At 35.9% G+C, this 23,980-nt stretch overlaps 1 protein-coding gene across 1 annotated transcript in view; it reads right to left on the bottom strand.

Annotated features, from left to right (window-relative positions):
- CDH18 (cadherin 18) overlaps positions 1 to 23,980 on the bottom strand; it is a 234,589-nt gene that overhangs the window by 122,925 nt on the left and 87,684 nt on the right. The window lies entirely within an intron of this gene.

Raw genomic sequence — 23,980 nt, 5'->3', positions numbered from 1 at the left:
ATGTTCCACTGGATTGTGTGCTTAAATTGACAAGATTCTAATTTTGGACCAGACCACCAAGCATGGAAACAACTTCCCTGCAACCCTTGGAACATAGGTTTCTTGGAAGCATAACAGGAGTAAAATATCACCTCATTGGTATATATAAGTAAAACATGTACATGATTCCCAGTGGTTTCCCATATAACCTCCTCTTCTCCTACCACATTTGAAGCTAGATCAAGGGAATTTTAGTCTGTCTATAAATATTTATATTTGTATACCTTAGTCTGTCCATTCTATTCGTATGAAATTAACGAATATAACGAGAAATGTTTGTATATTATTGTATATTTTTGTAATTTTCTAAAATAAAAATAAAAAAATTAAAAAAAAGATTTGAAGCTAGGTCAACATCCCATTTACCTATATACTGTATGTAAAGGGTCATATGGGGGCCTGGGAGACTACGTAGCTATAGATCTGGCAATAAATTCCTTCCAATTAAGTTTTAGAAATAAAAAAAGGCAGACAGAGGTTAGCAACAAGTTTATCTGTAGGTGAAAAACTGTAACGAAATCAAGAGAAAAGTATCATTGATAGCAAATAGTTTTTTTAAAAAAAGAAAGTTGTTGTAAGGGTATTATTTGACCATCGTGAAGCTTATCTTTTTATCTCACTAACCCCAGGGTTCAATATTACATAAATGAGCTGGTGAAATACTAGTGGCAAATTGCTTATTTCTACAAAATTAGGTCAGTATGGAAGGGTGTGTATATCATTTCCTTTTCTTAGTGAGCTTATCTCAAATTGCCAAGGCTGTGGGGGTGTAAAATCGGTCATGAGAAATGTGGGATTACTAGGGTCCATCAATCCTCTTTCAACATTTCTATATCTCTTATCTCTATGTGGCACATGACTTTACATGAAAATGATGTATTATAATAAAACATCGTCATTTCAGGTAGCCCTAGATTTTATGGAACTTTTTTCATATTTGAAAAAGCCTTTTCGTTTATCATTCAGGAAGGCATTCTCTGATCTAGTGATTTTTACTTAAATAGATCTCTTTAAATATATGTGCATACTTTAAAGTAGTATTATATAGTTTTTTTAGTATCAAACAGTACAGAAGCAAGGGTGTTGTTAGATTCATGTGAGATCAGTGGAAACTTTATTCATTTTTAGCTTGTGCATATCCTTTATACCCCCACAGATATTATATGTCCCATAAAATTGACTATACACAATGCACAAATCCCATACACTCATTAAAGACCAAATGCACACTGATTTCATATGACTCATAAACAGGTTATGCTTGTAACATGGGCATTCTCGGTTTGATGTATTCAGTTTAGTCTATCCATCATTTTTAATGTTATGCCCTTCAGGCACCGACCTTTCTACAATTGTCAGCTACCACCATTACTGTTCCTAAGTCTTTTTCTGGGAATATAATTAAACTACGACTTGGTTTTACATAAATGATGGAAGCCGTGCAAACACTTTTGATGGTTGCATTTGGAAAGCAGTTGAGAATTAGGATTTTGGGACAGACAGGTAACTTAAGTTGGAAAAATGTCACGTAATGTGCATTTCCAGTAGTCGCAATATCCATCCGAACATGGATGCCCTGACGACATTATGGGGTTTGTGAGTAAAAAGCGAAGTTAGAAAAGTAGCCTTATCATCATACCAACCAATGGAAATGCCTGAACAGCAGTAATTTTTTTTTTAACAGCACTAGTTTTATTTTTGGGTTTGGTAATAAGACAACCCTCCATGTAATAATATTTTTACCTGGAATTAGTAATAATAATAATAGTCATAAAGGACCCTAAACATTGCCTTGGATTATTACAAGTACATTGTATATGTTCCTAAAACTTAGCAGAAAAATGCTAACATGTTGGATTCTATTTAAAGACTATATTCCAACAGTTACAATATAGCATTTCCAAAAACGATGTCCCAGGAAACAACCAAGTCATTAAGCAAATTTTATACCTTTGTCTACAACCATAATTTTGCACGACATTTAATAGCAGGAAATAACATCTGTGAATGATTAGCTGCTTTATATCCATAAAGTTAACTTGGTTGTTCATTTTTATAATTCAGTACTAACTGTTAGCGTCTTCATTCATATTTTATTATCCTGTTTTATTTTCCACTAAGCAATACTGATTTATTTTAGGATCATCATAGGTCAAGTTTACACGCTTTAAGTACATGCATTAGGTGTAGTCTGCTTCTGCAGTATCCTTGTAGACCAAACCAGAATATTCTTGAACTCATGAAACATTCTTCACTCGCTAGAGCTCTCGGAATATGCACAAATGTCTATCTGAATAATTCAATAGCTATTTGTCAAGGTTGTCTCATGAGCCTGCATTTTGGTGTTTATCTTCCATATTCTTAAACAAGGTATTTTGAAACTGTATGCCAGTGAATAACAATATCCAAGCTTCCTGTGAAACCGTAACAGAAATGAAATATATATTTACAATGCATATTCACTCTGGGCATCCTTGTTAGAGCACATAGATATCATTTCTGCAGGGGTGTCCACCTGTAGTTTATAAATATATTTACAAGGTAGCTGAATAATAGACGGAATTATAACAGGTATCCCAAGGTAAAACCACACATTAAGGGTTAGGAATATTTTAAAGAAATATTATTAAGAAATAACAGGATGCAGAGTTCCTTTCCCCCAGACCCTCTTTAATCCCTTGATGCTCCTATTTTCTAGTAACTTGAAAAGTGTGTCTGGTGCATGTGTATAACACTATTATATTGCCTAAAAGACAGAATCATGTATATATATAAGCAGTGGAAAAAATAATAATTATTCTTTTTGTAGGTGGCTTACTCAGATGTTAGCAAGTGTGTCTGGTTATGTGTGCCTGTCTGGGTGTGTGTCTGGGTCCATGCGTGTGTCTGAGTTTGTGTGTCTGCTTGGATTTTTGTGTGTATCTAGGTATGCAAGCATGCTTTTTTAGGTATGTTAGCATGTGTGTCTGGGTATGTGCATCAGTTTTGGTCTGTCTGGGTATGTATGTGTCTGTCTGGATTTGTATGTGGATATGTTTGTATGTGTGTGTGTCTGTCTGGATTTTGTGTGTGTCTGTCTGGATTTTGTGTCTGTCTGGCTGCGTGTGTATGTGTTTGTGTGTCTGTCTGGGTTTGTGTGTGTCTGTCTGGGTTTGTGTGTCATTTTGGTGAAAAAGGAGCAGCACTTCACGCTTGACATCATTTGTTAACAATAATGGAAACCTAAACCACATATAGTGTATCAATCTAATTATATAATTACACTCAGTTCATTTGAATAGGTTTGTCTACATTTAGGTTTGGTTAAAAAGTATAATTATAGCTGACAGCTGAAGGGACATCCTTGACTAATTTGTATATCTGTTAAATCATCTAGTTTTGACTTTATGTCATCTGCTTCCAAAACGTTTGAAGGTAAAATTCCTATGAGAGCTCATGTTAGATAAATAGTTTCAGAAGAGGTGAGGCTGGACCAGAGAAGGAACAGATGTGGCTAGCCATGGATGTGTAAGATTAGCTGTTAGTTCAGTGAAAAAGTATATAAAAACTATTGTTTGAGTTCCACACACAGTATATTAAAACTATTGTTTGAGTTCCACACAATTAGATATCTGTAAAACAGTTTTCTGTTCAGCCTTGAACCATTGAGTGCTTGTTTCAAAAGGTTTTACAGGATGACATTTTTGCTTGCAACCACAAATGAAAATACATTATTGCAGGGTATAAACTGCAGTTGCAAGATTTAGTTAGGCAATAACCATGACACTGTGTTAAGGTGCACAACTGCAGGTAAAACATGAGCATTTAGGCTTCATGCTTCTAATTCTTTTGTATCTTCAAACTATTTGAAATTGCGGAAAGGTTTTACCCACATTAACGTAAGCAGATACTAGTAATATATAACTACTTATTTCAGATCTATTTAAACATCCTTTATTTTTTTATTTACTGAACCTGTATGGTGTGGTGTAAACATATCCACTCCATAAATTGAAGATTTATAATATAAAGCATTTCAATCCCTATTTAGTATTTTGGAACAATAATTCACAGACAACAATGGTTTTAGGTACATTCAAGTTTTATTATATAAAAATATTCTATGGATGGAAGCAGAAGGGACATATTGACATTAAAGAAGATCAAACAAGGGGCTACCTCTTGACTCGCAAATAGTCATTTTTCAGCACTCAGGAGAGAAAAAACCCATTTTGGAGGAACTCTGGGGAACCATGGCTTCAAGAATTGCCCTTCCTTCTGGGAACTAATAGATTAAGTCAGTCTAGGGTGTTGGGATTTTTAGTTAAAGTGACAATGTCATTAAGAGATCATTACTCAATGGCTGTATCGATCCTGATAAGCTGTAAGGGAGCAATTATATATATATATATATATATATATATATATATATATAGCCTTTTCTTTTCTAAAATAATAATAAATGGCATCAATATGGCTATAAGTCAATGTTCTTCAGACTTTCAACCAGGAATATACTATTTTGATACAGTAGAGTTGGAGTAAACCACCTTAATATCCCCATCAGAATACTAACACTATGAACATTTTCCATTATGTGCTTATTTAACAGGTGCAACCTTAAAGGAGAATCTACATCTAAAGCTTTTCAATGCATACTAATCTCTATGACTAAAGTCCAGTATGCACATACGTTTGAAAGCAAGAAAAAGGTGACAACCTTAAAAGTCAACACACTAATGACATGATTTCAATTGAATTACAAATATGCCCTTGGGTCCAAAAATATGCTAACACAACTTTTCAATATTCAAATTTTACTTAGATATCTGTTGCATTTGTAATGTTCAGCTTCAGCATTCCCTTAGAGACGCACTATAATAAAATTACTATAAACATATTAGACAACGACCATTTAAACACAAAGCATTGCTTGGTTAGCAGGTTTAATTTAGTTATATGAAAACATGGCATATATTTTAAAGAACCATTCACCCAATTCAATGACCCATCTAGTTTGTACACATTGGAAAAAGACATATATTATTACACAGTGGTGAGTAATTCACCAGTCAAGTAATATGCTTATTGTTCAACCTCAGGTCGTGAACACCTATCTTGGATACAAATATTAGTTATAGAAATATAGACTTTTATGGCAGATAATAACCGTTTGGCCCATCTAGTTGGCCTGCTTTTTCCTGATGCTCAAACCTTTCTCAGTCCTTGGTATGACACATACATGACCCTGCTACTCTGCTGATGTTCCCTCAAAATTGGCAGGCCCAAAATACTCATAACATAGCTAATTTCTTACATTCAAGCAGAGTCATTGGTACTTTACTAAACACACATAGACTCTCCTAAACTTTACAGTCCATTTTTGGGTAACATTAATAAGGATTCCTCTGCTGTGGGGGATGCTAGCCTAAAAGTCTCCTCAATATCATCTCTTCAGGGTCCCAGTGTTCAACTGTGACCCTATTAAAGTGCCATCTATATCCTGATGGATACCACAGTAAATATTTTTTCCTAATTACTGTATGTGTGGACACTGCTTTTGAACTGTTTTCAAACCTAATCAGAATAAAATGCAGAGACCTCTCTGCTGAAAAAATAAAAAAAATCTTTAGAAGTTGATCAGAAAGACTCTGGTCTCAGAGAAGTAAAGAGCTGTACAACACAAAATGAAGCAGTCTGGCAAAAAGTGGAATAATTAGATTCCCTGATGATCTGTATTAGAGCCAAAGAACTGCTGAGAATGCAGTCTTGAAAAGCTCTTATTTGTTTATTTGGTTTTCATTATCTTCAAAATAAATCAGAGCTTTGAAAGACTGCAAGTTACTGAGTCGCAGCAAATCTTTCACAATCCCGAGCCACATCTTCACAGTATGAAGAAGCAAATATGATGTCTTGATGCTGAATATTTTCAGAAAGTGTTCGCATCTAACCAATTATCTTGATGCTGTACAGTAGTTTGACCTTGTAGCCTCTTATCACTGCATGCATATTTCGATTGAATATTTTTGCTGCACCTTACTAAACCTAAAAAAATAAAAACATATCAGAAGGACATTTTAAAGGTGACAATACAGTGGTATTTTCTGTTTGCTTTACACAGCAGCTTCCATCTTGTTTTTTTTTTTTTTTTACCTCATCCTAAACTACTGGTGTCACTTGCTATACTGAGGTGGTAGTAATACTGGTAAAACAATCTCCCCATTTATGACTACCATGTACCATGTCCTTCATTAAAATCAGGTCAAATGTCTATTTTCTTAATTGTATTGTTACTACTGTTTTTGTTAGGACTGTAATGGAAATGGAGATATCTTTAACCACAATACCCTGTCTTGTCTTTTATGAAAATGGGGTGCTCAGTACAATGGTGTGCTCAGTAAGTCGGACCTGTCTCCTGCAGCTTAGTCTGATGCACAACAGCACTATAACCCATGATGACCTCCCTTTCTTTTCCTCTGAATTTTTTCATTTAATTTTTACAGTGTGGCAGAAAAGTCCCTGAACATATTATAGCTGTCCCAGAAGTCAAAAATAAAATTGAAAAGCCCTTCACTGCCCATGAGTCCAGAAGTATCAAAAATGCTATAGTGTATGGGAGCAGCTAGGCTTTTAAATGTTATCTTAAACATTGGAGAGTTAATATTACCGGTACATGATAATATATTGTGTGTGTGTATATATATATATATATATATATATATATATATTCTTGATTTTGGCTTCCAGTCATATTTTCCATGGTTTGGTATTTTCTCTTGTCCTTCCTAAGTGTGTAGCCAAGCATTTCCAAGATTACAGTACCTGTAGCATATACCGTATGAGTTAATTGGAGTTATGGTGATAGTAGCGATGGCTATGAGGCATCTATTGGCATTTTCTAGCATTCTATATATAGGCAAGGCGGAGAGAAGTTAGCCAGCTGGTAGAACTACAGAAATTGTGTGATAGTTAAGAAAAGGACTCGCCTACTTGGGCCTATATATTGGGACTATAGAAACAATATATAGGGGGGCACATTAGATACCACATTCAAAACTGGGGGGGCACTAATAATTTCCCCCATTAAATCATACCACTGGAAAAAAACATATATGTGAGTGTGTGTGTAGAGATATATATATATATATATATATATATATATATATCTACACACACACATACATATACAGTATATATACTGTCAAAAGTAATGTGCTATGGAATGACACTTTTGTTATTGGACTAACATAATACTTCCTGCTCTCCTCCGATGTGACGATCCTCTCCCTGTCACAAAAAACTGAGCGGCTGCGAGCGGGATTGAAAGCGGCCGTAGTGCGGCAGTCAGGCCCCCTCTGCCGGCTTCTAATGAAATTAAAGCGGTAGGCGTGCACGCACTGCACCGCCCAATGGCCATGCCTCAGCACGGCTCGGCACGGCCCTTGGGCCGATTTGAATGTTGGTCTCCGGCCCACGGACCGGCCGGTTCGCCGGGAAATCTCCCACTGGCCCTGGATGGGTGAATCCAAATTCGGCAGGGGGGGACAACAGGGGGGCAAGGAATAACCTGGGGGCGATTGCTGCGGAACTGCCCCTGTAGCGATGCCACTGCAAGGGCCTAACTCCATCTGAAACAATAGAAACTGCTAAACAAAGGCTCACAGCACTGGCCACGAGACTAAGGAGGTAAACAAGAGAAGCAGAGGCCAAAAAAGATAAATGTTCTCCAAAGGACCATCCAAGGTGAACTCCCACCAGCAGCAGAAACAGTACCTAAGAAGCAGTACATAACAGTACATAACACCAACACAAAGTGGCTGCAGTTGGACAGCCCCTGGCCCAGACATGTCCACACCTACTGGCTGAGGTACATCAACACCTAGCAGCACAAATGAATCTGCTAGCAACAGGCTCCCACCAGGCTGGCTAACACAAGGAAGAACAGTGCTGATCATGAAAGAACCTGGTAAGGGCACAACATAGTTACATATTTATATAGTTGAAAAAAGACCTAAGTGCATCAAGTTCAACCCTTCTACCTAACCTTCCTACTCTTGATCCAAAAGAAGGCAAAAAAACCCTAATTAAGCTACTTTGAATTCCGCCATCAGGGGGAAAAATTTCTCCTATAACAATATCCAGATGCCTTTTGAAGACATCTAATGTATTTGATAACACCACCTCCCTTGGCAGTGAATTCCATACCTTTATTGTCCTGCAAAGACTCCTTTCCTTTGTTGTCTATGAAATCTCTGCTCTTCCAGTCTCAGAGGGTGACCTCTTGTTCTTTGTACATTTCTGTTAATGAATAGGCCACCGAAGAGCACTTTATATTGGCCCTGCATATATTTATATAATGTTATCATATCCCCTTTAAGACGTCGTTTTTCCCGTGTATAATTTTAACTTTTTTAGTCTCTCTTCATAACTAGTATCTCACAATCCCCGTTTAATTTTGTAGCCCTCCTTTGCACTTTTTCTAGTTCCATAATGTCCTTTTTAAGGACCGGTGCCCAGATTTGTACTGCATACTCAAGGTGAGGTCTTACCATTGACCTGTAAAGAGGCAAGATAATATCCTCCTCCTGTGAATCAATACCACTTTTTATGCATGCCAAAACCTTATTGGCCCTTGCAGCTGCTTGCTGGCATTGTGCACTGTTGTCAAGGATATTCCCCAAGGATATTCCATTTATAGTATAGGTTGCATTTTTATTATTTTTACCATAATGCATAACTTTGCATTTGTCTATGTTAAACCTCATCTGCCACTTGCACAACTTTTTTTCAGAGAAAATACTCTGGAAAATACCCCTCGGCTTATATTCGAGGACATCTTATAATCAGACCTCAAATAGAGGTCTGACTACAGGACTAAAATCCAGACCCCCCGCTGCGCTGCAGGGGACCTGGATCCTCCTTTCTGGCAGCTGGTGAACGTCTGCGCGATCTGGGTACACAACCTCCGCTGCTGCCCTTGTTTCCTCTGGGCTTTTTTTATGACCGAGCGCCAGGGGAAGTGCCCTACAGAAGCAGAGGTTGTGTGCGTGCATCGCAGCAGGGGACCTGTATCCTCTAGTGGAGGCAGCCAGTGAATGTCTGTGCAATGCGCGTAGACAACCTTAGTGGCATATAGGAGGTATAAGATATATAGGGGCAGAGTGGCATATAGGGGTATAAGGCATATCTGGGAGGCAGAGCCACATATAATGGGGTATAAGGCATATCTGGGGGGCATCTTGGCATAAGGGGTATGGGGTATAGGGTATATCTGGGGGCAGAGTGGCAATATTTGATTTAATAATCAAATATACATATACATTATCCTATCACATTATCCTATCAGTGCTGTTTAACCTTTAAATTATTCTTATCAAAATAAAATTTTGTTGTTTCAGTTTTTAGCATAGCTCCCAACTTTTACCCACTGCAAATCAATATGGCAGGGGGCAGAGGTTTGGAGGTATAGTGTCACTCAAACTAGCAGCGCTACTGTGCATGCACTGCATGCATGCACAAGTTCAATCGGGATTGCTCAGAGGTAGAGCTGGGTGGGATAATGGGGTAGTGAACTCACTAGTAAGAAGGGGAAGAATGTAGCAATTGATACACACAGCAAGTGTGCACTAAATACATATCAGAAAGAAAGACAAAGAGTGAAGAAACACAGTATCTGCAAAAGGTGTAAGTATTTAACTGAGCTAACTTTTTGTATGGCTGCATTATACGAGCAGAGTCGGTCCACTGAATGGGGATTATGAATGCAGGTGATCCTCCAGAACATCATGTAACATGTAAGATCATTATGCCAGGTTCTCATAGAACAGGCAGTTGTTGCCAGAAGCTGAATGGGGTAGGATATAATGTGGAGATAAAAAAACAGATGGTCACCAAAACAGTGTATATATAGAAAAAGCAGTTTGTTAGGGTTTTTTTTTTTTATCCAATTCTGGCAATTAAAATCAGGCACATAGGGTTGTTCTGGCTGTGTCTGCATCATTTTAACACAGGAACAGCAGGCAAGCAATACCAAAAAAACAAACATATGGACAACTTTTTTTAAATGGATAATGAAGTAATTTGTCTGCATGAAAGAAAAACGCGGAAAAGAGAAAGAGGGAAAGGTTTGCTGGCAACCATTAGAAACCATTGAAACATTTGCAGAGCAGACACAAGGTCATTAACCACCTGTCCCCACCCTCCCCGAAAAAAATACAATAAAAACAATCCAGATGGTGATTTTCATATATTTCATGAAAATGTAAATAAAATGTGAAATATCCATAACCGCACAAAACAACTGTGTATTTTGAGTATAAAAACAAAGTTAACCAACCTGAACGTTTCATGCACAGCATTTCTGAAAAGAAGAAATCAAGATCATGGAGGCACATCATCACATATAGTCTCCGTTTTCCAAGTAACCGAATGGTTTCATGGTCATTGGGATGTAATCATGCATATACTGTACCAGACTAGACATTTTAACTAATCGTATCTACAGAAAATCAAGTAACACCAAACAATCCATTTTTTCAGGAGTTTCTCACATGAGCACCTAGACTAGATGTTAAAAACCCTAATTAGAAAAGTGACCACATGATGTTGACATAACTCTTCTGTCACATAGCTCAAAAGACCAAAACAGTGCAAGACAACTTTCTTCATATTGTTCAGATATCTGATAAAATGATCACAGAAACGTAAAAGCTGTGTTAAGTCTTTTATGTATCATTAATGCTGGGTGACCCATGGTTACTTTGAGCTAAACCAGCTCAATGTCTGGCTGGTAATGGGTCCTCAGGAAGGGACAAGTGTTTTCTTATGTGTCTCCAGAGGGAATGTGAGTTGTGCAAGGGCCCTGTTCAGCCCCAGATCACCTCATCATGCCCTACTACCACTCACCTTCTATGCACAGATTGTGTATTTTAGTAACTACATCAGCAAGGCCAGGTTTATACTGTACCTTAAGTTTTTCTAGTTACAACCAATTAAGGGTAGGCTACCCAGAGCTCCAGCTCGTATAAGGGTATTGATTTTGTTAAAGGATGGGCATAGGGGCAGGGTTAGTCACACTTAAGGGGGTTAACCTCAGACAGCATATGGTGGGTATGCCTCCAACCATCCCCGTATACCAGGAAAATAAAAGCAAAATATCACAAAAAAAAGCTGCTTTTTTAGAGTACTGGTCAAATTCATGAATAAAAAACTCTTGGGAGGAAAGTGTGGCTTAAATGATAAAATTCTATTGTTGTAAGTGATTTCAGAAACATTTGTTGAGGATTAGCCATCTGCCTTCCCCCTTAAAAGAAAGCTGGTAGTATTCGCTTATTTCTTGAGAAAGAAAAGCTCATTGCAAAGATTAAAAACAAAGTAATCCAACAAAACATTTTATGTACTATATATATATATATATATATATATATATATATATATATATAAACAAGATTATGGATGTAGCTCATTACACCTGGAATACTGTAACATGTATTATTGAGTAAATACATTGAGTTAATGGATGCTGAAGAGGCAGAAAACAATGGTCAAAAAGTCCAATGTCTGAATGTAAGCCGAGAAAGCTAGTATACTGTCCTAAAAAACTTCTTGGTTTTCTCTATATATTTTGTAGAATGGAAGTGTCTAGAAGTAATCACTGCTCAGCTACAAAACAGTAGACCACATACACACTCACAGAGCAGTGCTGCTGAGGGCTGAAGTGCACAGCGTCTCAAAATTGCTTGTCCTCTGTAGTATCACTCACTACAGAGTTCCAAACTACCTCAGGAATATGTGTATAAAAGGTGACTGAAGACCAGTGATGTGCGCACTAAACTGAACAAGATGAAGATCACTATATGCAATGCCAAGCATTGGCTGGGGTGGTGTAAAGCACCACAACTGTCTCTGGAGCAGTGGAAACCCTGTTATTTGGATTGATGTATTACACGTCATTCATTGGTATGGGCAGCAGCTTTGAGCATGGATGTGTAATTGTGTGTGTGAGCATGGATGTATAAATGGGGTGAGATGGAGTGTGTTGTTTATAAAAGTTTGTTTATATAATTTGTATGCTGGAGGGGCAAGAGGCAAAGTAGGCACAGACAAGTTGTTTGGGGGAATGATGGCACAGCCCACCTGTTGGAGTTTGGGGTCCCACGGGCAATTTTCCCACCAGGGCCCATTTTTTTTCCTACTTTTTTGCTTCTTATTCTTGGAATATTTATGATTTTGACTAGCGTTAATAGTTTATTTTAATTCAATATTGCTAGAAAAGCCAGTTTTCTAGTACTTAATCTAAACTACACAACTGATGAAAATTTGCAGCTGATGCTATTCGTTTTATTGGCTGTGTTGGGATCCACCAGTGCAATTAACTGAAACTTTGTTCAGGTGCGGAAAGAAATCCCAACAGTCATGTAATTCCCATAATAAAACAAAGGTAATCATGTACATTAATGAAACTATTAGTCAGGTGTCACACGGATAGTTGTTCTTCCTGATTGATGATCCATCTAATCCTGAGGAAGGAAAAAATAGAACACATTCTATCCTTTCTGCAACTTAGAAAATTATGATTAGCATAATATCTAAATGTATTCTTATTTGTGAATATTAAAAGTATATATATACATTTTTATCTTTACTGAAATATTTCAGCTGTATATTTGATTTAATACTTGTTCCTGGGTATCCTATATGAAGCAATAACATAAATACATTAACTGAATTATTCTTCTATTTCAAAAAGAATAACTTCACACGAAAGCAAGAAAGCAAACAGTTTTATTTATTAAATATACTCGGAGTGACAATGACATTTGTTTTCTGTATACCCTCCAACTCCATAGTCTTGGTTGTGTGGTATATTGGGTTTTTCAAAAGAATGAATTATTTGATTTATTATGTGAGGGAATAACAAGGCTTCAGCAACCATTTACCTTAGAGCTAAAAATTATACCATATCTGCATGATTCACATCAGTTCTAAGTACTGGCATTATATGTGAAGAGTAAGAATTACTACTATTAATTATACCCAGTGGCTGTAGCACAATATGTGTGTTATGTCTCACATGGATTGGGAAATACCCTCTAACTCACCTCCCAAATGCTGTTCCAAATTAGGTAATGTAATACAATTTTGAGTAAATACAAATAATGTGAATGTCAAGGATTTTTTGCATTAAACAGTTGTGGTCAGGCCTGGACTGGGTATCTGGCAAGCTTGGCAAATGCCTGATGGGCTGGTGGTTAATGGCACCACCCAATTACCTTTAGTGCTGCTTGTCTGGCAGATATAACCCTTCAATGTGAGGCATACTTGCACCGAGCCTTTCCTTCTCCAAAGAAGTGGTTTTAGCAAGGGTCAGGAATAGCCCCAGATAGCATTACATTGATTGGGAAAATTAGGGGAACTGGGTGGGGAGTAGGCACGGCTAAACTAAACAACTTTCCCTGCCGTAGGGTAAGAGAACAATGATGCAGAGACCCTGGAAAGAAGCTGTTTACCCAGAGAATCCTGGTCAAACCCACAGAGTTCACAAGTATCATGCGTGGCCTCCATCTTGATAGACATGGCCACATGCTGCAAGAGTGTGAGACCAAGGGATGAGACTGCATGAATTTAGCACTTGCATAATGTATTGGCCAGGACCAATTTTAATCCCAAACCCCAAGCCAAATTATATAGTGATTTTTCCTAAAGTATGCATGATTAAGACATACTGTGGATATATTTTGAGTAGCTCTTAAAATGTAAACAAATATAGTATCACATGCAGGCGTGAGAATGCATTGCATAAAATTATATAAACTTCTGTCTGCAAGCATACATATTTTATTTGTAATCCTACAGTTAAATAATCATGCACTGAACCATTACTATGCAGTTATTGACTTTTTAACAGAAAGTAAAGAAAACTATAATATATGACCGTTAGTTAATTGTACATTACAATCTGGTTATTGACTTTGCAAATAAAACTGTAATAAATAACCCATAGTTACACATACAGTCATGTACTGGAGCAATATAATACAGATATTGACTTTTACAACAGAACATAATCAAAACTGTAATTGCACACTAAGTCACACAAAAGTAAAACAAACAAAACAACAAGAAAATGTCTAAGGGCAAAATTAACCATTATAGATAATACATGGTTTAGTTAGCACTCTCAAAATTTTATCATGGTGTTCAGTTCAAAGGGAGATTAAGAAAAAAAACCACATCCGTTTGATAAGAAAATGTATCAGACTGATCAGCCCCAAATCTCTCTTTTTTTATACTCTTCTCTATCCTACTAATTGTTGGGCTCCATGCTTAGTTGTCTAAGCTCTTCTTCATCTGTTGGCTAGGTGGACCATTCAATGCTTTAATGCTCTGCATCTGACATTATATTGTGTCAATGTGATAAGTCCCTTTTCTGTGTTACGAGTCATACCAGTGTAGCAGATGCTTCTTTGCGCACCGATGAACTTCTTTCTTTATGATTTTTCTTTTTTCAAATTGTCCTTGTTCCTTTTCCACTCCAGTGTTCTCCATCTCAAATTCAGTGTTTCCTTGCTGTGTTCTCTGGTAAGTAGTTTCATCAGCCCTGTACATGATTATGAAAACTCCAGTTCATGTGCAATATGAGCTAAGCCTACTTAACCTGTGTAGACTCTAGTCATATATCGGGAGCCGGGAGATAAGGAGAGTGAGGGCTGAATGAGAACGAGAGCTGTGGGCAGAGCTGAGGGAAGACTGTAAAAAGAGGGACAACTGAGAGGGAGAGCTGTGAGGAAGAGACCGTTGAGGGAGAGAGAGGGAGAACTGTGAGTGGGAGAAGGAGTGCTGTGAGAAGGAGATGAGAGCTAGTTTATATGTATGTGTAATGTGCCCCTGGTAAAGTGCCACAAGGGTGAATTCCCTTAGACCTGCCACCCTAAATTCACAACTGCCCTTCCATGGTGGTCTTATGGAGGAAGTAGGGTTCATTAATTTTCCAGAATATATCTATTAATTCCATGCAGTAACTTTTTTTTTTTTTTTTTTTTTTTAGAATATAATTTATTTATTTTTTAGAATATAAAAAAGGAGAACATACAATAACACACAAATCATACAAAGTTTGGAGATATATGCAGTTTAAAAAAGCGTACAGAAACGTACAAGATGTAAGGGATGTACAGAATCAAAATTTTCATCTCTTTGTATCTTAATTTGATAATTGTACGGTAGGGTACCAGGTAATACATTATACCAAACCATTCACTACACTGACGAGGACACATCTACACACATGTGGCGGCAGACTGGAGCGACAGGACGTGGACATCCATGACTATATATAAATAGATAAGTTTCAAGACACTATACCCATTGGGGTCTTTCACAATAGACAGATAAATATGAGTTAATGTGTAAAAATCAAAAATCAAAAGAGATCAAATACAACAATAATATATATGTATAATGCCAAAAGAGAAATAATTACTTGGATAAGGAGTCAAAGGTTATCTAAACAAGACTCCTCCATGTACTTCAGCCATGGGGACCATACATGATTATATTTAGAGATCTTTTGGTTTTTTATAAAGAAATATTTTTCCATCTTTGCCTGATGATTTATTTGATCAATTATTTCCTTCCAAATAGGAGGTTCAGCTCTCCTCCAAGCTCTCGCTATACATAGTTTGATAGCCAATAGAATATTGACTGTTAATAATTTTTGTGCGTTCTCTGGAAAGGGGAGGGACAAATGAAAGAGCCAAGTATATGAGTGAATAACAAATTTACATCTAAATATATGAGAAAAAAGTTTCTCAACTTGCATCTTGATATTTTCCAGCTTAGAACAGGCCCACCATATATGAAATTGAGTCCCCTCCTCATATCCACACCTCCAACATAAATTAGAATATAAATTGGAGAACTTATTTAGGCGGGAGGGAACTAGGTACCAACGATGAAGAAGCTTAAAAAACATCTCTTGAATATTAATCGCGTGTACCGCGTTCCTGACTTGTGACCAAACCTCGACCCATTTTTCGATAGAAAAATTAACATTACAATCATTTTGCCATTTCCTTACTGAGAGGGGTAGTGCATCAGATTCTTGGGTATCTAAATGTAATGATATCAAGGATATTACATTTTTCTTATAATGCTTACTAATAAATATATCAAGTTCTAAAGGTGGGTAAACTGTCTGAGTATTCAGAACTGTCTGAGTGCATCAATCTAATATACGTGAATAATTCGTTTTCAGGAAGTTTAAATTTAGATTGAAGCTCAGAAAAACTAAGGAATGAATCATTTAATTTTAAATCACCAAGTGTACAAATATTACTTAGAGTCCAATTATTAAAATTAATATTCTGGATATAATAATTAAGGACCTTTAAGGGTGTAAAAAGCGTAAAATGCACATCTGGTTTTTCGGACCTTCTAAATTTATAGCTTGTTTTTAAAGCATCCAATATAACTTGATTCGGAAAGTTTAATTTTTTCCAACTAGATGGTCCAAGCCAAGAAAGATTAATTAAATCTTGTTCATTAGTTTGATTCCGTTCACAGTATAACCAACCTAAATTCAAATTCTTTTTGATATTCCAATGTAATACATGAGTAAACATTACAATATCATGTAGTCTTCTAATGTCTGGAAACCCCAAACCCAGATGTCTATAGCTTCTCTTAATTATTTTCTGGGTTATTCTAGCTCTACCCGCTTTCCAAATAAAAGATAAGAGCATTCTTGAAAAGTTGTCCAAAATATATGCCGGGACCCGAAGTGGTATTATCCTGAGGGGATATAATATTTTAGGAATTAAATAAGATTTAACCATGTTAACTCTTCCCAACCAGGAAAATTCTACTAATTTCAGTTTTTCTATTAAATTAACAAGATTATTCGCTACAATCTCATAATTGCAAGAAATTAATTTTTTCAAATTAAACATTAACTTAATTCCTAGATAATCCAAGGACTCCTTTGAACAATCTAGATGGTGTTGTTCCTTAAGATAGGTCTTTTGAGAAGTAGGTATGTATGCTGAGATAACCTGTGTTTTTTGAAAATTCAGTTTATAATTAGAATATAAACTGAACTCTTGAATAGCTGACAGAGCTGCAGGGACTGATACCTCAGGACTAGTCAAAGTAAGTAAAATGTCGTCTGCATATAATGTTATTTTAAAAGTTTGCTGATTAATGTTCACCCCTTCAATCTCTTGCATAGATCTAATTAGGATCGCCAGAGGTTCAATGGTTAGCGCGTAAAGTAGGGGAGCTAGCGGACATCCCTGCCGGGTACCGTTAGCGATATTAAAAAATGTTGAATTCAGAGCGGGGCCTGTAACCTTAGCAGTAGGTGTACTATATAAAGCCATTGTACTTGTTTTAAAAAACCCCGAAATCCCTACTGCATCTAAAGTTGCACTCAAAAAGTTCCAGCTTACCCTATCGAAAGCCTTCTCGGCATCTAAGGCCAAGAAAACTGAGGGAACACAAGTATAGTGTATCTGAGCAATTAGGTCTAATAATTTCCTGGTATTATCTTCCCCGTTTCTACCACTGATAAATCCTGATTGATCAGGGTGTATCAGATCTGATATTACTTTACTTAATCTATTTGCTAAGATTTTAGAATAGATCTTTGCGTCAACATTTATCAGCGAAATCGGCCTGTAATTAGAAATAAAACAAGAATTCCATGCAGTAACTTGAGATCTGAGATCAGCCCACAATGCTTTCTCCATGTCTGCGATGTAAGACGTGTACCCCTGCTGTCACACACCTTGCAGTGAATTACACTTTTTCAAATACAAAGCTATTTTCTATATTTAGGAGTTGGAACTATCAGTTGATACCTCTCGCTGAGATTTCCTGCTTTGGGTGCTATACATGGTATCAGTGAAACTCTGTGAAGATGTCTGGGTTAAAGCCTGGGTGCCATGGTCTTTATTAGCAGTTTCATAGTGTAGAGGGCTAGAATGCAGTACCACATTTTAGCGTTCTACAAAATAATGTCACACAATGACAGGGAGCAACCGTCTGCTTATTTTGCAGTGGTGCTACATTAGTCCTTAATCCATCAGCATACTGGCATATGACTTATTAGCCGATCAGGAAATTGAGAGAACCCCATTTATGTCTTTATCTGTTTCTAAACTTGGTTCTATCTGGCTTTGGCAACTACTGAGGCTAAATAAATCCTCAGGTTGCTTTTTTTTTTAATGCATAGGGAATCTTAATATATATGAGTACAAATGTGTGTGAACTTACATTGTCTCGCATATTAGTCAATAGATCCAATACGATTAAAGGGAAACTGTCAAATTTTAGATGGAGACAAAACAGTACATCACTCACGTTATTAATCTGGAACGATTGCATATTGTGCTACTTGATTTAAAGTTCCTGATATGTAGTACTTAGCTCACATACTAAGGCTTTCTTAACAAGATGAGGCAAAAAAAAGGATTTTCTTCACATATTTTTATCCTATAATGGAAAACCACGTTCACATTGTATTCTACATTTTGACTATTTTTTTTTTTCTTACAATAAACTCATGGATTGACGATTGGAGCTAGAAAACTGTTTTAATCCCTTGTTATTTCGGTTGAATGGTTCCAGCAAACATGCTGTAACTCACCTTATCATGCGGGTTATCAACAAGACGTGTCACAATATTTAGACAATCAATCTAAGCTGAAGCAACTATATTGAACTTTTCAGAATTTAATTTATGGATTTTGATTTATAGAGATAGTTTTTTATTTGTTATGTCAACTTGAATGTTTCGGAGGAGACAGTGCTTTGATTGAGCATCGGTGTTACATAAATTGGTTATCTTAAGATAAAAAAAAAATGATTCTTAAACACTGTATGTACAGACCAAGCTCAATCTGGGATTTATATTTTAAAACTGGAGACCATTAAATATTAAAAATCAAGTACATTTATGTATTGGCTTTCTGTTACATTTTCACTGTAAATGAATAATATTGCTCCTATTCGTATGAAGCTAATGCTACATCATTCTCAGAATTATCTACGTTTGTTTAAATTCCCTTTCAAGTTAAATTCCTATAAAACACGACATGCTCAATTTCTGTATGCAAACCAATGACTGGATTTAATAATTCACCACAATACTCAACAGTTATCTCAAATAAATCATAAAAATTTTTCCTAAACAATGAATGACAAAAACACTATATCCAAATACCAAAACATTAAAAAATAATGTTTGCTAAGAAGAGAATATATATATATATATATATATATATATAATGCAAGATATATATAATAGGATCATATACAGTATAACAAAAAAAAAAAGAATCTGGAGCAAGATGGGTTACACAAGTTGTAATGGAAAAGAAAGTCATGGTGCAAACAAATATAAAACTGTTTTAAGAAAGTAAGAATAAAAATAGGCACCGCGAACATAAAAAGCAACTGCAAGTTGTAATTTCTAAATTGTTGCGCAATTAACCTTACTGCAGCTTTGATGAACTTTTTAGGACTATACAACTGAAAGGTAAATACTAAAAATCAAGACGGTTGCATTTAATTAGTACAAAGTCATACAGTAATTGGAACCAATGTACCTTGTTCTTCTATTGTGAACCATATTTGTTCATTAAAAGTTGCTCTAGTTTATAACTCCCGAAAAGCTGAAGTGTGAATTCGGGGAAAAAAAATGTAATAAGTATCACCTTTTTAAGATTTGAACTAAAAAGCCAGAAATAATAAAATATGTTTTGGCAATTGCTTCTTGATAAGTAAAAAGATATTTCTTTTTTTTTTGTTTCTACCTTAAATAATTCCCCTGGAGAATGCTTTAGCATAGTGACATTAAAGAAGCTCTTTTGATTCGTTATTGATGTAAGATACGTTTTAAAGTCTACATTAAAAGCTTGACATTAAATTGTCTGCAAATGGGAAGTACATAAACTATACCCGCTATCCGGTTTCATTTACAAAAAAAAAATAATCAATTTTGTTATGGACCTTAAGAATCCATAAGATGGATGGCATGGGTGTATTAGAAACATTTCCTTTAATTGTGGCTTTTGTTTATGTTATGAGTTAAACCAACCCTATTTTTCTTATCCAGCTCAAGAGCATATTTATACTCTGTTTTATTTTGGGGCATATGCACATATATCTAGCAACATTAAGGTTTCCTTTTACAGGATATACAGAAACAATGCATGCTTGGGTCTGCTGAAAATACATAAGTGCACGGTGATGTCATATGATGCGTGTGGCAGCATGACATCACAGCATGTTACACCCACAGGACACCTCTTTTTGTGAATGAATATGAACACAGGCAGCTGTGAGCAATCCTGATTATATGAATACTGCCTGCGGACCAGCAACTGTGTCATAAACACAGTTATCCGGACTGCATCAGCAAGTTCTGGACTACTGTCAGTCGTGTGAACCAAACAAACTCAGCAAATAAGTATATAGGATGAATGTACCGTAAGAGATGAACACTGACAAATTGTATTTCTATACAAGCTAACTTTAGGTTTTGGAATATTAGGTGAACTTGCACTAATAGGGTCCCAACATCAAAAAGGTCATATGAGGTTCTCATCCATTTGAGAACAATGTAATGTGTTGGGGCTTACTGAACTGTCAGAGTGATATCACTGATATCATAGGTGTGTGTCACTGAGCAAAAATGGATATTGCCCTAAGTAGTGTCATCTCCCATCCAGGTTAAACACCTCTTAGTGTACTTTTGTAAACGTACACGCTAAATACAAAGGCAAGTACACTAAAGAGAAAGGGAGATAGTGAGCACTTAATTGACAAAGCTACAGGATAGGTCTCCGGAGCATGTTTTTAGATAGCAAGAAATGTCATCATGCTACAATGTTTTGTTTTTTCCTGAAACATTCACAGATGTAAGGATTCAAACACTTTAGTTATAGAAAAATTCAATTTATGTTTCAAAATGTAATAAAAATATGGTGTATGTCTGCATATGACAGAAAAATGGAGACAAGTCTAGATATATCAGTATCTGACTTTTGATGTGCAGATGTGGCATCAGCATAGGGTTTATAGGGATTCCGCTACATGCACAGCGCAACTTGTCACTTAAGTAACCAGAAAAATATTTGATCTCTGTGAAGAAAAATACTTCTACTAAGTTCAAAGTGGTTATAAAGAGAACCTCTTTCCAACACACATCCAGTTGCTCTTATTTGATACAATTTATGTTTTTACCGTTCTTTTTTATTATATTTTTTATAATTTTTGGTCCTAAAAGTCTGCGTCATGAAAATTAGTTCCAACCGTTCTTTTATGTCAATGTTTTCAAATAAAGCAATCTTCATTTTTTTTTTTTAAAAAGCAATGCCGGTATTTTGGGCCGTATACTAAGAATTTCCTAAGAAATATTACAAAAACATTTCAGTTCTCCCTAGGGTAGCACACATTGCTACTCTCTAGAGTTTTTATGTTTCCAAATGCGGCTGTGGCAGAACTTTGATTTGCAATGTAGTGCTTGCCTCAGTAGTTTGCCAAGCGAACATAAACCCAAAACTTCATCTAATAGGGATGATTTCTAGTTGTAGGAAAGCATTATTATGCAGCAAGTCACGTCGAACTAGAAAGGAAAGCTTCAGGCTTCACAGAAGAAACAACAATATAATTATTATTTAAATTGCAATTAATAAAATAATCGAAAAACTGAAAAATGTAAAATTGGTGAAAAAAAAAAGTTACTTTTGGATTGTGGAACAAATTTTAACGTAGCTGTGTTTACTTATGAGGAACCCATGGATAATTGTAGCCTAAAGGTTGTATACTGATATAAGACAATGCCCTAGTTTTTCAATCATGTTAAGTAAAATGCCACTGGAATTCTCTTTAACCCCTTAAGGACAATGTCCTTAAGCCCATTAATGCCAATGCGTTACATGTACGGGCTTTGTCGTGAAGGGTTTAAAGAAGGATTCATATACTACCAACAATAACACAATCCTTGTTTGAATGTGAAAAATGTGTAACGATAATAAAGTATAAAACAATACTCTCCTTTTGTGTTGTTGCTACCCAGGCAGTACTCCTCTTGTACTGATAAAAATATAACACACAAAATGGGCCCGTACACATGCAGGGAATACAGCTAGTGAGAGAGATGCCCCTCAAATAGAATTTATTTAATTTGGGGTCTATAAAATATAAATGGACACCTACGGCGCAGTATCCATACCACAATACACGGCACAAATAAAGTGCAGAGTGCAAATAAATCTTGTGGTTCTCACAGCTGTAGGGGAAAAATCCTGACTCCAGACTGACTGAGTAGTGGAAGATTTTCTTGGAGATGTGGAATACAGTACATAGCCGGAGTCAGAGGTTTTTTTTTTTTTTTACCCTCCAGCTAGAAGATCTACTGTTTGCATTGTTATTTCATATATTTTACACCTTTATTTTTGTATCTGTCCTTTTACGCTATTCTATTAGTGTAAATTTAATTTTAAGAAAAAAAAGGTACAGCCATAGTTATTCTAAGCATAAACAACTGATATAATGTCATACTCCATAGGACTGCAGCATTTGGTTGAATAGCCACTTTTCTTAAATCTATTACTACTGCAATAACATGGTCAGTTAGCTATAAAAAAAACAAAATTGCATTTTTTTTTTCATTTTTATAATTTTATTACATACTCGGAAAATCATAATTTTATTTTTATGTCACAGAGGACATTCTTTATGGTTAACTCTAAGTCTACAGAACGACTCCACTTTAAATTCAAAGCACCCTATTAAACTGAAAAAGTGCCTGTTTGATGTTAGTGTGCTATCAATAGGGTCAAATAATACAGTTTTGTGAGCTTAGGAAAATAACATTCTGTAGCTGTAGATTACATATCCGGAAGCTTCTAAACATGTAACACACACTTGTCATGTAATACCCAATCTCTTTTCGGAGCGGCATATCGTTAATTTATTGGCGATAAAGCAACGCTTATGGTAGAATGGAGGTGATGAAGCTGAAATAATTACTATAATATATAGAAAATCCTGCAGTTTTATACTAATGTGTTATCATTAAATATAAAGTGTGATTATATAGTGATTGTTTAGTCAATGTTAATGTTACTGTAATATTTTACATTGACAGTTTTCAAATGGGGGGGGGGTTGCAAACACCACTCCCCTGCCCACTGAAAAAAGAAACTATGGCCTTGTTATTATTTAAATAATTGGTAGTTTATGGAAATGCTTTATTCTCAAAGTTGTTCAAACTTGACGAGTACAGCTAACATTTACATTTCAGAAGTACAATCGCCAAGGCCTAAAATCCAAATTCGTACCGGGTGATTACGCAAGATAATTGCCCGGGAATAAAACAGTTAATGGTTTGACAGGGATGCAGTTGTCATCTTAAAGAGATACTTGATAATCGTGCAGTCCTCAGTATCTGTCATAAATATTTTGCTATTACAAATAACTACTCATACTATTATTCAGATCTGTTGTATTCAAAAGCAAAGTTAGAGAAAATTTACCGCAGGGTATACAATACTATATATATGCTAAACTCTCTAGACTGCCAGTTCCCCGGTGGGTTTCAGTGCTACAGATGTCTTAATAGTAGTTAAAAAGAGCCATAATGAAGCTGCTAATGTTATAACACTTCCTGGGCGCACATTTGCTGCAACTGTTTTTATTCCATTTAGATTTTCATATGTGACATTTCTGATTAAGTTCTATAATGCGCTAACCTTAGTTATATTGGGACTAATTGAGTAAAACGATGAACAATATTTTTTGAAGAACACTCAGACCACCAAGGGACACATTTAGAGCACAAAGATTCATCATTCATCATATGAACAAATTAATTGAATACTAATAATAACTGATATATATATAATTACTTTTTCTCTCTTTTTTTTTTTTTTTTTTTTTTATATACTTTGATAAG

This window comes from Spea bombifrons, chromosome 5, assembly GCF_027358695.1.
Source record: "Spea bombifrons isolate aSpeBom1 chromosome 5, aSpeBom1.2.pri, whole genome shotgun sequence".
In the NCBI taxonomy this organism is placed as follows: Eukaryota; Metazoa; Chordata; class Amphibia; order Anura; family Pelobatidae; genus Spea; species Spea bombifrons.
Note: the sequence above shows the minus strand (reverse complement) of the source record. Positions and strands in the feature narration are given on the sequence as shown.